General features: G+C 37.9%; 1 protein-coding gene across 1 annotated transcript in view; it reads right to left on the minus strand.

Moving 5' to 3' along the window:
- Positions 1-12,500, minus strand: part of LOC135205047 (eyes absent homolog 2-like) — a 200,429-nt gene that overhangs the window by 148,184 nt on the left and 39,745 nt on the right. Inside the window, exon 2 of the mRNA XM_064235315.1 lies at positions 2,337-2,382. The gene's annotated coding sequence lies outside the window, so the exon portion shown is untranslated. The remainder of the gene's footprint in view (positions 1-2,336; positions 2,383-12,500) is intronic.

Raw genomic sequence — 12,500 nt, forward strand, 5'->3', positions numbered from 1 at the left:
CTACCGGAGAAATTAATTCTTTAAAGCAGAAAAAAGACATAAAACAATAACAATAGGAATATCCACCAACAGGGGAAGGTTGACGAGATCAAATTTGGCTGGTTCGAAAAAAATGATTTTAATGAACGAAAATAAAGAAAGCCTAATTAAAATATATGATGAAACGAATTTCTTGTTTATTATACAAAAATCGGAAGCCAAGTTCTGATCGAATAAGCAAGGGACGATCCGTCCTCCGGCTTACTCGGGATGCGTGCGAGATTTTCCCCTAGCGCCTGAATTGTAAATTATATTCTTAACTGTTAACTGCGAAATTAAAACGCGCTGAAATCTAACGGTCAAATAGAGCGTAGCTTCACCAACGAAAATTAAAATAAATACGCCTATTTTATTAGAAATAATTGTTCTGTTCTATATAACATGCCCATTATTTATTTTATAACAATTTTCATTCAATATATACATCATAAATATATCCTAAAATTCCCTCATCTTTAACTCAACGCGAAACACCTTTTTCAGACGTTTTTAGGCACTTACATAGACCTTTCCTAAGCCCCTCCACCCCCAACAACAATCAAGTAAATTGTAGGCTTACTCCCTAAGTAATCGAAAAATCTTTAATTTGTAATGCCGTAAACCACTGTTGCCAAAATAATGACAAACAGAGTTAATGTACGCAAAGCACCAATATGGCTAATGCAACGTAGGTTAATGTTGGCAATACTGGAAACCAGGGGTACCAACACAATACTGAAATACCAGATAATGTTTCAACATTAGTATCAACGCAAAAGTGGCTGATACAAGGAACTGCAAACATTAATGTTGGCAACATTGATACAAGCGTATATGTCAGAAATGCCACAATATTGACGAAAGAAAAGCGTTGCTAACGTGATAACAGACTTAAAGTAATATGCTTTACTGAAACCTCAAACCCAATGGTTCAGAAAGTTTTCTGTACAGCGTATAATGCTGAATGAAACTCTCAGTCACGGCCCTTGAAATTTTCACCCACGGCCAGATGGTGCCCTGTCCTATAGCGGCACTATAGAAGATTCACATCAACCGTGCATCTGATGCCTAGGCCAGTCCCTAACGACGCTCCTGATTGGCTGTTGATAAGCCAAGCACAGGGCTGGAAACTTTCAGCCTCTCTCGAGAGTTCACAGAGGCAGGATGTATGTTCCACCTCTCCTGAAGGATAAGTCTTTCAGGAGAGGTGGAACATACATCCTGCCTATGTAAACTCTCTCGAGAGAGCTTTCGGGCCTGTGATTGGCTTATCAACAGCCAATCAGGAGCGTCGTTAGGGACTGGCCTAGGCCACATGCACGGTTGATGTGAATCTACTATAGTAGATGCACGATCATGGCTAAATTCTAACCTTAAATGTAATAAAAACTATCGAGGCTAGAGGGCTGCAATTTGGTATGTTTGATGACAGGAGGGTGGATGATCAGCATACCAAATTGCAGCCCTCTAGCCTCAGTAGTTTACGAAGATCTGAGGGGGGACGGAGAGACAAAGCCACCCCACAATCATTGTCTTTTTACAGAAAACTGCAAAACCCTTTTAACGAAGCCACTATTACCAACAACAGAAAGACGTAACATAGCAACACGCTTTCCTGGGCGTTCTACAACACAAATGATCGCATTTATTTCTCTCGTTTGCCCCCAGGGAGATCAAATGTCTCTCTCTCTCTCTCTCTCTCTCTCTCTCTCTCTCTCTCTCTCTCTTTCCTCTTGTTTTTTTCTCTTTTTTTCATTTTCTCCCCTGAAGCCTTTCTACGCCACCTGAGGTGTCATTTTGGAGGGTTTAAGAGAAGCTCATGTCGCCGTGAGAGAACACGATCAAGAAGCTACCCGCCCATTCTTTCTCCTTTTAGCGTTTTGCTTTTAGGGAAAGATCAACGGATTCCTGTGAAATATTAAGTATAGAATCTCCATGCATGACTTACCTTTGATAATGTGTCCATTCATAAATGATTGACCTTTGATATGCGTCCATTCATAAATAAATTGACCACCTTTGATAATGCGTCCATTCATAAATAAATTGACCATTCTTAGATGAAACTGATACACTGCTTCAGCAACAAGTTATACTCAGCAACGATACTTCAATGATGCTTCCATTCGTAAATGAATTTATAATTCTTAGATGTAAGTTAAATAAAAAAAAATGCATCTCTTTAGTATCTAGTTTACTCAGCATCTCTTTATTATCTAGTTTACTCAGCAAAGAGCAAAGACCCCAAAGGCTGTCTTTGCAAACAGCTTAATTAACAAGGTGAGACAACCGAATTAAAAAACTCAAATAGATCTTACCTGAGTGCAGGATTGAGGAGGGCACCAACCCTTTCAGCTCAAAAGTCTGAAAATGGACGAAAAAATATATTAGATTTAAGCCTCTATTATAGATAACAACACTAATAACCTACTTAGAATTAGAAGACGAAGACTTTTGCATCAGGAAAGTAAATATGAGATAAATAACTTGAAACTATATTTAACAATATCTGCCTGCAGGTTTTTGCATCATCTGTATATCAGGAAGGTAGACATGAGCTACATAACTTGGAAATATATTTAACTACATGTTTGCAGAAAATATCGTCAGTGGTGGTACAAGGAAAGAGTAGTTGCATAGAGTGGTGAAATAACGAAAAATTATTAACACAATATTATTAACACAGTCTTTCACTGACCATTCAAGGAGTGGGTCAGTGACGAGGAAAACTTGCATCTATTAGGAGCCACCCTTCATGGAGGAAATATATTCATAGCAGAGGAGGGGACTGTATTTATATCTCCCTGAACATGGGAGGAGGGAAGGATGGAATAGTATATTTTGGTGTCCAAGATAATCTCCCCTCTTAACTCCCTCCTTCCAAGCACGATGATGGGGCTTCTCAATGCCTCATCTCCCTCCCTCCCTCCCTCCCGCAGCCCCTCATTCCTCCTCCAACCACCTCATGACAGATCTCCCTGGAAATTCAATCTATCAGTTCATTTGGAGGTCTTCTGTCGTCGGCTAAACTTCCATCTAAGCTCTGGCTGATCTGTCTATTGGACTCCTCTGGATAAAAGGGTATTGATTGACGTAAGAACAACATCAACAACAACAACAACGGCAGCAACAACAAGAACAGCAGCAGCAGCAGCAGGGAAAACAACGGCAAAAACAACGCCATTAGTTAAAACAATAATGGTTTGAATGGAGCAAATATGGCTGAGTTGAAAGGCTACTTGCTGCCTCTTAGACAAAAAGACGTGATCTTATATTCTCTCTCTCTCTCTCTCTCTCTCTCTCTCTCAATCGGAGATCCGAGGAGCCACGTGATCGATCCGTGGGCGAGAAAAAAACGGCACTAATGTTAATAAAACTTTAATTTTGATAAATAATAATTACATACCTGAGGTTATAGTTGATTCCACAGAGGAGAGAGAGAGAAAAAAAAATATTCAGATGCCTCTCTGTGTGTCTGTCCGTCTGTTTCACAAGGTGCTCAACACTGCAACACTTCAGAACACTTGTTTAAATCCTCGCTCCTCGATCAAGTTGCCCTATCTATTAAAAGTGATTAACAAAGCCCATCTGAGTGTCTTATTGGCCCGTGAGAGTTCCAAAGTAAATATTATCTTATATCCGGCTTCGATATTGCATCGTTTCGAGTTCGAACGGAGCTCGAATGGGCACGACGAATTCGAAGACTGCCCCGTGCTCGAATGGTACTCGTGAAGCCCCCAAAGGTACAGAATAAATTACAGAAAAAGTCGACGGTACTAGTGAAGACTCCAGGGGTACAGAATAAATTACAGAAGTAGTCGAAAGTAGTCGTGAAGTCTACGGGGGTACGGGGGTACAGAATAATTGCAGAATAAGTGGAACGGTACTCGTGAAACCTCTAGGGGTACAGAATAAATTACAGAATAAATCGATGGTACTCATGAAGCTTCCAGGGATACAGAATAAATTACAGAATAAGTCAACGGTACTCTCGAAGCCTCCAGGGGTACAGAATAAATTACAGAATAAATCGAACAGTGGTCGCGAAGCCTGTAGGATACAGAATAAATTACAGAATATTCGAAAGTACTCGTGAAGCCTCCAGTGGTACAGAATAAATTACAGAATAAGTCGACGGTACTCGCGAAGGCCCCAGGGCTAGAGAATAAATTACAGAATAAGTCCACGGTACTCATGAAACCTCTAGGGGTACAGAATAAATTACAGAATAAATCGACGGTACTCGTGAAGCCTCCAAGGGTACAGAATAAATCACAGAATAAACCGACAGTACTCGTGAAACTTCTAGGGGTACATAATAAATTACAGAATAAATCGACGGTACTCGTGAAGCCTCCAGGGATACAGAATAAATTATAGAATAAATCGACGGTACTAGTGAAAGCCTCTATTGGCACAAAATAAATTCCAGAGCAAAACCAGTTGTGTTTTCGTTTTTGGACACGATTCAAACTCGAAAATAAACACAAGGACGTGAAATTGCGTATTGATTCGAATTGCAAACACCTCCAAAAAAAGCTCCTAAAGTATATTTAGTTTACAATCTGTCATTTCGGACAGAATAGCTTGTGTTCGAAAAAACAAAATGATAATGATAATTCTCAACACCACTCACAAAGGATTCAATTTCAACAAGATTCAATAAGGGTTCGTAAACCATATATGAATTAAGAGTTTTGAATTCAAACTCAACTTACAAATATTTGAATTCAAACATATACGAAATATCTCTGATTTTGAATATTTGAAAATATCCTAATTTGTGAAGAATTTATCATCATTAATATGATTATTTACGATTGTATAAATAATACATACATACGTACACGCATACATGCATACATACATGCATACCTCATGATTTCGCCATAGTCTTAATTGTACATACATGCATACATACATCATGATTTCGTCATCACCTGAATTATACATACATACATCAGGATATCCTTATAATCTGAATTATACATACATACATACATACATATATACATACACAAAGGATAGTGATACAAATACATAAATAATAAACAGTTATCTGTGTACACATACAAAAATAAACCTACAATGTATCAGTAAGGAACTACATACATACACACACACACACACACACAACACACACACCCACACAAAGCACCTGACATACACGCATCAATTTGACAGGACACAAGCAAATGGGCGTGAGGTATTGTATTTCATGCCCGGAAAAACCGATTCGTAATTGTCGGTAATCGAATCGTGAATAATTATTTTGGGTCCTTTAAATAATCGCCTTCCATTAGTTAATGACATGAAAGCAACGTCAGAGCTGGTTTGAGAGGAATAAGGGAGGAGGAGGAGGAGGAGGGGAGAGGCGATGATAAAAGGGGAATAGGAGTAAAATTTTGCTAATATTGCGTTTAGCGATGAGAGTGCCAGGGAGACAAATTGATAAGGAAAGAGGAATTAAGGTAATACACATAATATTGGGAGAGAAGCGATGATAAAAATGGAATAAGGAAAATTATGCTAAAATGACTTTGACGGAAGGGGGAATTTTTTTTTCTTCTATTTTTGAAGGCGGTAGGTAGCAGAGAAGCGATGATAAAAGAGGAACAAGGAAAATTATCCAATAATCTACTTGAACGAAGCGAATGAGCGAGGGAGAAAGTTGATAACAGTCCAGGAATTAAAATAAATATAATAATTGCTTTTGTTTTAAAGGAGGTCAATACGAGAGAAGCGCTAAGGAGAATAGAAAAAAATTCATGCTAAATGAAGAAGTATAAAGACAAGAAGATAATAAAATGGTGGAAGAGACTTTGAAAGAAAGGAGGGAGAACTTGAAAAATCTACAATAAAGGAGGCATATAGCAATTCACGATAAAAATGACAATAACGAAAAGGATGGGAATATAAAGTGAATGAAGGAGGAAGGAGTTGCAAACTCAACGATAAAGAAGAGAAATAAAGATACATGAATAAAGGAAGATGTAGAAAGGAGTGAGAGGATATCTGTCATGATTAAAAGTAAAGAGACAGAGAAAGTCAGAAAGAGACAGACAGGACGGAAAGTGAGGAATAACCATAAAGATAAGAAAATAACTTAAAACGAAAGGTCGAAATAGACAGATAGATTGGTCGATAGATAATTCGAAATCATGTCATCATACGCATTTCGGAATTTTTGGGGAATGAGAAATAATGTGAATGAAATACAAAAAGAAAGGAAGAGAAAATATAGGATAAAGTAAAGGAGAGAGAGATAATTTTTTTTAAGAGTAAGCTTCCATTACGCCAGCACGGGCTCTTGCTCCAAGAGAAACCCTTTGAAGAGAGAGAGAGAGAGAGAGGAGAGAGAGAGAAGAGAGAGAGATAATTTCTTTTGAAAGATTTAAACTTTCCCCTTAACGCCCAGCCACGGTTCTCTGTTGCTCCAGGAAGAGACCTCTTGAAGAGAGAGAGAGATTTGAGAATGACGGGATGAGATGGAGATGCTGAGTGGGAAACGTTCGAGAAGCGGAGAAGAAGAGAGAAGGAGAGGAGAGGGAGAGAAGAAAAACGCCGCCTTTCAAGGTACTAGCATTCGTTCAGGTCAGTAGGTAAGAGGGAAGAAAAAGAAGAAGAAGAATAAGAAGAAGAAGAGGAGGAGGAGGAGGAGGAGGAGGAGTAAGCAGCCAAGATACGACGATTCTCCCAGAGGTCAGCAAAGGTCAATCTCGGCGCAGCTGAACCAATGGAGGGATGTTTGCGTTCCATTCCTACGAGGTCACGCCCCAGGCGACACACACACACACACACACACACACACTTGCCGTTTTGACCAGCCATCGAGTGGCCCTCTCGAAAGCTCTCAATTGAATACCCCTCTTAGAGCACTAAGTGAAACAACAGCGCCAAGGGTCTTGTAGTAGGACCTTGTCTGATTTAAGGTGGGTGCCGTGGTAGGGGGGCCAGATGGCTTGGGCCTGGCTTGAGGTGAAATCCACAAGAAGAAGAAGAAAAAGAAGAAGAAGAAGAAGAAGACAGATATAAAGAAGAATAAAAAAAGAGAATATAATGAGATAAATCGAGACCAAAAATTATGTCAAGACTACAATACATTCAGATACATGTTGCCTGCTTTACCAAAATATCTTCCAGTCATTGACATTTTCGTTTACAGATGCTAAAAAGTCATAGGCACCGTTTTCCTTAATAATAGAGTCGTTCATTCCCACTAAATTAAGTGTTACCATTTTTCACTTGGTCATGACACTCTTAAATTCACTTCGGAAGTTAGTCAATCTTATGATAAAAAAACAATCGTAAAATTCCTTTCGTTAGTTTTCATGTAATTTTGATAAGAAACTTGTACAACCCCTTTCCATAGCCTCTGTAACCCTTTTTTCATATAACCCTTTTTTCATCATTTTGATTTCTGGTCCATTCAATCCTCTGTATAGCAGTATTCCTCTATATATAACCCTTCCTATGCCAGCCTTGAACCTACAGTCTTCATGAATCCTCATTCAACCCTCTCTATATCACCTTTAGATTCTTTCCATGTAACCCTTCCTATACCAACCTATAGGTCTCCATACATCCATACAACCCTTTGAGCATCAATTTATAAAACCCCATCTTCATATAACCCTCACTGTATCATCATTCTTTTAGCCCCGTCTCAACACAAAGTAAGGACTTCCTTCCATAAAGCATTGATTGTAAATCATCATTCTCTCTCTCTCTCTCTCTCTCTCTCTCTCTCTCTTCTGCACGAACCTACAACCCCTGTACATCATCTTACAACCCTTCAGCCCTCCAAAACAACCCTCCCCCACATCCTCCCACCACTATAAACCCCCCCTTTCCCCCTACCAATCATTGCCCGGATGGATCTGAAACGCACTTTCTTAAACAGAGACCGAGATGAAAGGACAGATCGCGTTTCAGACTCGTATTCTGGCCCCTTTTCCTCTAATTTTAGATCCGGAATCCATTAATTCTGTTTATCTATTATGACTGCCGCTGGGAGCTTTAGTTTCTCGGTTTTTAGTTGGTATATTCTCTCTCTCTCTCTCGTCTCTCCAACTCTCTCTCTCTCTCAAAGGTAATTGTTTTTGGTCTTCGCTTTTTGATGGGTGGTACAAATACAAGATTATCTAAATAACCTTGCATGGATAAAGATATTCCTGTACTCTCTTAATTGAAATCTGTGTGTGTGTGTGTGTGTGTAACATTACGAGACACCTTGCACACTCAAACTAAGGATACAAGACAGGTTCTGTGTAGGGAAAAACCATACGATCTGTATACGTAAACAAACATAAGTATACAGTCATACACAATATATATACAATATATTATATATTATATATATATATATATATAGATATATATATATATATATGATATATATTTATTATATATATATATATAATGAACACCGCTACATTTTTGCCCTTTTAGTATACTAACAAAGCAACACCTAACTACATTGTACCCCCGGCCAGCTGCGCCACCACTATACAAAAAGCACTTAAGAAACTGACCACTAGATAAACATAACCAAACACCGCAAGACTTGAGCAGTCACCCTTCGAAGAAAACACCCCATAAAAGCCGCATAGAAAACGGGATTCATCCAGTTCCCAATCCACTGTCTAGCAGAACAACGATCATCATTCGTCACCAATTGTGGCCTCAATGGGATCGCCAATCTTCACCAATCGTCGCGTCCACGCACGGACATGCCTCGGGAATGTGGCTACAATAAGACGGGGCCGAAGTACGACTTGATATTGGTCGCAGCTGACGTGGAGTGGAGGAGTAGGAGGAGGAAGAGAGAAGAGAGAGAGAGAGAGAGAGAGAGAGACTATGGCCTCATCAGTCAAGCACGCCATGTTCGTCGAAGATGTGACGTAGAACTTTTTATTCATTCATTTTTTTGTATTTGTTGCTAAAATGGGCATTTATTTTAAAGATAACGACCATGATAGTAATATATTTTGTTACAATTTTAAGAAATATATCATGGGAAATATACAATAACATGGACAAATAAGAAAGAATAATCCAAAAAGGAAAGCCACAAAGCTACAAAAATTTCACCCAAAATACGACAACTTCTCAGAATGCATGACATGTTTAGATGTTTAGCAACGTACGAGAACTCTGAACTCCGGAAGGAAGAATAAACTTAATATAGAAATACAATAACAGGAAAAAAAATAAGATGGCGTTTCGAAGAATAATCCAAAAAGGAAATCCACAAAGCTTTAGATATTTCCCCCATAATACGACAACTCTTCTAAGAATGCATGACATTTTTAGCAATGTACGAGAACTCAAAACCGCGGAAGGAAGACATAAATATATCAAGGATCCCTGAAGACATTTTTTGTTGACATTCATGTTTCTGATAAATAGATATTAAAAATAAAAATGTTTAAATTAAATTGTCTATTAATTTACCTCATCTTAACCTCCATTCGACTGCCAAGGTTAATTGAAAAATATTAGATAGAATTTTAATAATCTTATATTTCCACAAATTCCAGGAGCTGGTGCCAATGACTCCGAGGACGGATTGATTTCCAGTGGCTTTGAGGAGCGATTTGGCTCCAGTGGAATCCGAGGCGACAGTAAAAACAATAATCTAAGTCACCTTATGTTCATTTCAAGATTAAATTACTTAAAGCCGATTCTTATTAATCTTTCATTTAAATAGCAAATTCTGAAAGAAGTCTGTACTTCAAAATTTAGACGAACTCGTTCAAATCTATTCAAGACCTCTCTCTCTCTCTCTCTCTCTCTCTCTCTCATTAATTGAAAAATGGCTCAGTACAAAGACCTTTGCACATCGAAGGAATTCTTTTGACATCACGAGGTCTGACCACTTCAGGGATAAAGGTTCTGTGATACAAATGCTATAGAATACTTGGTATTCACTGCAATAAACCGAGTTATTTCCTGATGAATTGAAAGACAGGAATTCATTGGAAACGGAGAGAGAGAGAAGGAAGCGAGAGAGTATGAGAAAGAGAGAGAGAGACGAGAGAGAGAGGAAGAGAAAGAGAGAGAGGAGAGAGAGGTATATATATGTGTGTGTGTGTGCATCGTTTGATACTTTTTGTACGTGTAAACAAGCAACGGCAACACCCATAAAAAAAAAAAAAAAAAAAAAAAAAAACCCCCCAAAAAAAAAAAAAAAAAAAAAAATAGGCCCTCTCCCCAAAAATTAAATAAACAAGCCAAGATTAATAATAATAATAATAATATAATAATAATAATAATAATAATAATAATAATAATAATAATAATAATATTTTTTCGTCAACCGAATCACGCTACTATCACACAAAAGCAATCCACCCACGTGAGGTGGAAAAAAAAAAAAAAAAAAAAAAATCGTCCGAAAAGAAATCAGACGCCAAGGTCATGCCACCCAGCACTTCCGGCGCGTTCCGAGAATAAATACCGCCAAGGCAAATCTCCTGAAAGGTTAGAAGGTCAACCCGAGAGGTCACACGACCCTTAAACTGTCGAGCTATACTTGGAAGAGCAAATCTATTCATAACCCAGTCGGTTTTCACTTTTCAAACGAGTGGGGTTTCTTCATATGGCTGGGCGATTTAGATTTCAGCTCGATCCGCTTTGTTGATGCCAGCGTTGGGCACCTACCCTGGGCGTCCTTACCTTGTGGTAGGGCGTGAGAGGGAATCAGACGCCTGGTGTGGACCTCACATGTCTGTAACGCTACAAAACAAGTTTTATCTAGTCGTTATACATGGTTTAAAAACGATTTTATATCTTATTTTATTATTATTATTATTTTTTTCCAGCATTTACACCTATCCCAGGCGATTGAGAGGGAACCAGACGCCCGTCGTGGACCGCAGAACTCCGCATCTTTAAATAAAAACCAATATCGAATCATTATTTGAACCTCATGATACGAACCTACGCAATCTCCCCCAAAAGAGGCACAAGCAAAGGTCATTTCTATTTGGGGAAAGCGATCCTCAAGTTCTTATCAATTCCCCACCCACCCCCGGCTTCAAACTACGCGCCGGAATCATCCTCACTCACGGCGTTCCCCTAGGGGATGAGCGAGGGTCCCTGTCCATTCGAGGGGAAACGATCTCACCTCGGAGGGCATCAATTTACCCGATTCCAATAAATATCTTTCGAGGGTTTTGCTCTTTTTTTGTGGGGAAGGGTGTTCATCTCTATTGCTGGCCGAATGACTTCATCTGCGGTGGGTCTTCGATGAGATAAGAAGGAGAGGAGCGAGAGAGCGAGAAGAGATAAAGTAAGAGAGGAGGTGGAGGGGGGAAAAGGTGAATGAAAGGAGGAAGGAGAAGAAGTACGAAAAGGAATGAGTAAACGAGGAAAATTCTAAGCCTCATTGCACGTGAATATCAAGCGGTCGCATTCCATCAAATGACAGATCATTCTGATATGAAAATACCTTAATAAAACTGCAATATCGACATGAAGAAATATGACGCGTTATTTGGTAATTAATTACTGCTATGAATTTATCTTGCTCTACTGTCAATTTCAATCATAACTTTGCCGTGTCATGGCTCGTACAAAATCTACGGCATTTGTGTGACGAGTTTCGTCTTGCCTTGATTAAATCATTAAAAAATGATAATTATTATATTTTCATTATATTGTGGTTACGTTGACCTATGCCGTGAATTTGTACCTGCAGTCAGATGACTACGGTGGGTCGCAAGTAAAGCAAAGAAGAGTATTGAAGGTAACAGGGTCCTTGGTAAGAAAAAATACAGAAGTTCTGTCTATCTAATTTTCAATATGATTTGAAGATTTGAAATAAATGGATATTGGCGTCTTCTCAGGCCAAGACAATAGGGGGTGTCTAGTAACCTCACTCTTATGGAAATATATTATTGGTATTTAATAAAGCTATGAATATTTAGACTGAAATAAAAAGAAAATATGAAAAATTATTTGATAAAGCCATGAGGAATATTTAAACTTAAATAAACAGAAATTAAATGAAAAAACATAATCAACCATGAGGAATATTTAAACTGAAATAAACAGAAAATATGAAAAAAATATTTAATAAAGCAATGAAGAATATCTAAAATGAAATAAACAGAAAATATGTGAATTTTTTAATAAAGACATGATGAATATTTAAACAGAAATAAACAGAAAATATGAAAAATTATTTAATAAAAACATGATGTATATTTAAACTGAAATAAACAGAAAATATGTGAAATAATTTAAAATAAAGCTATGAATATTTAAACTGAAGTAAAAAGAAAATATCAAAAATTATTTTAAATAGGATGAATATTTAAACTAAAACTAACATAGATTATGAAAAATCACAGCCAAATATTCATTACGTTAAATAACCTTAAAATTCGAATGGATATTGATATGAGAATTTTCCTTTGAACTACGATAAATCTAACAGCGTGAAAAAGATAATCGAAGTTACAAAAAGGTAAATA

Source organism: Macrobrachium nipponense, chromosome 48 (genome assembly GCF_015104395.2).
Source record: "Macrobrachium nipponense isolate FS-2020 chromosome 48, ASM1510439v2, whole genome shotgun sequence".
Classification (NCBI taxonomy): Eukaryota; Metazoa; Arthropoda; class Malacostraca; order Decapoda; family Palaemonidae; genus Macrobrachium; species Macrobrachium nipponense.